Raw genomic sequence first — 3,901 nt, 5'->3', positions numbered from 1 at the left:
TAGTTGATAAACATTGTATTTGTGACGCAGTCTGTCCAGCCATGGCTGGTAAACGACAAAGATATAGTAATAAAGTAATAAAGTAACAATATACCACTAGTAATCTGCTTATTGCATTTAGTGGTTTTCATCATTTTGGCTTTCAATGGAAAAGCAAGATCAAAATAATATTTAAATATATTAATGAATATCTGAAACTTATCAGATATATTTTCTGTACTATACACTAGCTCCCATGATTTTTGTTGGAGATAATTCTGGAATGTTTGTACTGCACCATTACTGAATGTTCTGCCCATGTGTTCAGTCTTCCTCATAGAATTATAAGCTCAGTTAGTGTTTACACAAAAGCGTATAGCTTGAATATGAAAATAACCTCACAAAGAGAGAACATGACATGCCAAAAATGATTTTCCAATAACTTAAATGACACTTTAAAACTGTAATATTTGCTGATAGAACAAATTCATTAATCAAGGGTCCTAGCAGAAATGGCTCCAATAATAGCTGAACAGGCCTACAAGAGCTTCATAGCTAACACCTTAATCTCACAAAGATTCATGTTATACAGTTTTAAACTAGCAATAATTACATGTTAACAACAGAAGTAGACATGAATGGTCATAAACTGGATGAAGCATAGTATAAAATTCCAAAATAAGAAGTTGAAATAGAGTCAATATATGGGTAAATTGATCAAGAAGCTCAGTTTAGCATGTAATGCCATTTGAGGCAGCTCCCATTGCATTGGCCTAAAGACAAGAGTGTTGGCTTATTTGATATGCTTTCACTACCTGCCATCTGCACCTAAAGTAAATAACATATTTGTTCAGCAGAAGTAAACAGTAATAATATTATGTGAAAAAGATTTTGGAATTCTTACACTTGCTTCCCAATACATTTATTTTTATTGTGGACAATAAAAATCAGTTTCAACTGAACTGTGATATACACATTCACATCACAAGACATAAAAATACTTTTTGTGTAGACTTTACTTTGTAGTCAAGGATTCAGAAGGGGTTATATACTCTGGTGGTAAGACAGTCAATGAGCATATGTCTATCATAAAGTACGAAATTGGGAATCCATACCAATTCAAAAGAAAATTAAAACATACATCATTAGTCACTCTACAAATTATCAAAATACCTAGAATCAGATTGGGAGTAGCAGTGTTCGTTTAAAGTTGCATGAAAAATAATAATGCAGTATAAATACCATTTCAGTCAAGTAAATATTAAGTTTCCAGAGTGAAAATTGCATTCTGCAGTGGAGTATGTGCTGATATGAAACTTCCTGGAAGATTAAAACTGTGTGCTGGGCTGAGACTCGAAATCAGGACCTTTGCCTTTCGTGGTCAAGTGCTTTAACATCTGAGTTACCCAAACACAACTTATGCCCCATCCTCACAGCTTTAATTCTGCCAGTACCTTGTCTCCTACCTTCCAGACTTGACAGAAGCTATCCTGTGATACTTGCAAAACTTCCACTCCTGGAAGAAAGGATGTTGTGGAGACATGGTTTTGCCACAGCCTGGGGGATGTTTCCAGAGTGAACTTTTCACTCTGCACTGGAGTGTGCACTGATATGAAGTTTGGAAGGTAGAAGAAGAGGTACTGACAGAAGTAAAGCTGTGAGAATGGGGCGTGAGTCGTGTTTGGGAATCTCAGGTGGTAGAGCACTTGCCCGCAAAAGGCAAAGGTCCCGAGTTCAAGTCTAGGTCCAGCACACAGTTTTAATCAGCCAGGAAGTTTCAAATTTAAGTTACTAATAAACAGGGCGAAAACTTCAAATTTCTTATGGATCCATATTGATGAGTATTTAAATTGGAAAAAATGCATTTTAGAATTCCTAATAAAACTTAGTTCAGCCACATTTGCACTTAGAATCATTGAAAATCTCGGGTAGAGACATATCACTAGGTTGACATATGTTGCATATTTTAATTCAATAATTTCATATGGAATAATGGTCTGAGGTAACTCATCTTTAAAAAGAGACAGTCTTCATTGTGCAAAGACGTACTGTAAGAATAATAGGTGGTGCTCACCCACAATCATCTTGTTGACATTTGTTTAAGGAGTTCAGCATTCTGACCTTTGCTTCATGGTATATTTATTTCCTCATGAAGTTTGTTGGAAATAATTGACTACAGCTCAAAAGGAACAAAGGAACAATTCTGTACATAATTACAATACAGGAAGGAAACATGACATTCATTACAAGATTAGATTAGGTTGTCTTTAGCACAAAAATGCTGCAATAAAAATTTTTTTATCACTTACCAAGTGATATAAAAGGCAGGCAGAAAAGTAAAATCTGAAAACAAACAGAAAGTTTCTCGTTGACAGCTTCTTCCATTCTGTAGAATAATTTCTATTATTGTAATGTGTAAATGATGGTACGTAGGAATTGCTAACTCATATCTTTAAAATTTCTTTCATTTTGTAATAAATAAATAAATAAACTTAGAAATTTTCAGAATGTAAGACTATGTACAAATTAATTTGTTATGTGATTGTAAAATGACTTGTCTCATGTCATTATGATCTATCATGCAAAATGATTTCTAGAACACATAGGAATAAAAAAAAAAAACGAAAAAATAGCAGATAAATAGCGGTTAAGAAATAAAACTCAGGAGGCAGCAGCATCCTTTAAAAAATAGCAGCTTTCTTACTAATCCACTCAATTAAATTTAGGTAGCATAAGTGTAAACAGCAACAAGCAGTATGGTGACAGTTTATTGTTAATACAGTTCACAGATTAAGTTTCTATGATATCTTTGTCTTATGTTAATATATACGTTGATTCATTTGAAGTCCCTGAAAGTTCACCTTCTTGAGGGGTTCTACAGGACATAATTAATGAATAAATTAATGATACTGGTCGGTGAAAGCTTATTTATGTAATTTTGTTGAAAGTACTACATAAAAACAATAGTTGAGTGGTGTGACAGGAGGAGCTTTTTTTCCCCTACGTAGCCATTTCCTTCTTACCATGCATATGTAATACAATTCAGAAGTAATAATTATATAATTATCACTTTATGTAGATTAATGCCAATCATAATTTGTTGTTATTGTACTTTACAGAAGAAGCTAGCAGTAATTGCTTGTGCCTGTTAAAAGATAACTTGACTCATTCCACATTCCTGACAATGATTCTTCATGAAGAGACTTATGTAACATGACTCAAGAATAAATGTTGAGTGAACAAACACAGAAGTTGCACTACTTTGCTTTCTAAAGATCTGCAACATATGACTTCTAGTAATCATCTAAGAATTAAGAATGTCTGTTACACTTAAAGCTTGATCCTCTTGCATTACTTCCAGTTGTTTTGAAGCAGCAGCTATACATTTGTATGAAAAACAGGGAAAAGTCATTGTCATAGCAATACACAGACCACCTACTGGCGATTCATCAATCAATTAGAAACATTGTTTAACATTTTACTGAAAGAGCCACTGTAGTTGTCTGTGGGGCTTTCAACGTAAATCTTATGAATGACAGTAGGCAAAAAAAATCAATTCCTAAATCTATTAGGTAGTTTCAATCTGTTTCCACACATACATGAACCCACAAGAGTAACATATGATATAAACAGTCTTATAGATAATATATTTTCAAATTTACAATCCACAGAAGTAGAAGTTACAACTACTGATTTGGGATTATCAGACCATAATGCTCTTGTCCTCAATATTCCTTCAATGGGGCTTTGGTGTGATGGGTGCTGTAGTTTTTTCCATGTGGGTGACTGTAGTGGCGTGGGAATAGGGGAAGTAAATGAGACTCATCAGTGGTTTTTTAGGATTTGTAATAGAGATAGGAAGATACTAGAACAGGAGGGGAAAATTGACGCCCTTCAGGCTGAGTTAGACAAGGCCAGGGGA

This window comes from Schistocerca nitens, chromosome 6, assembly GCF_023898315.1.
Source record: "Schistocerca nitens isolate TAMUIC-IGC-003100 chromosome 6, iqSchNite1.1, whole genome shotgun sequence".
Lineage (NCBI taxonomy): Eukaryota > Metazoa > Arthropoda > Insecta > Orthoptera > Acrididae > Schistocerca > Schistocerca nitens.
The sequence above is the reverse complement of the archived record's forward strand: the minus strand, read 5'-3'. Positions refer to the sequence as shown.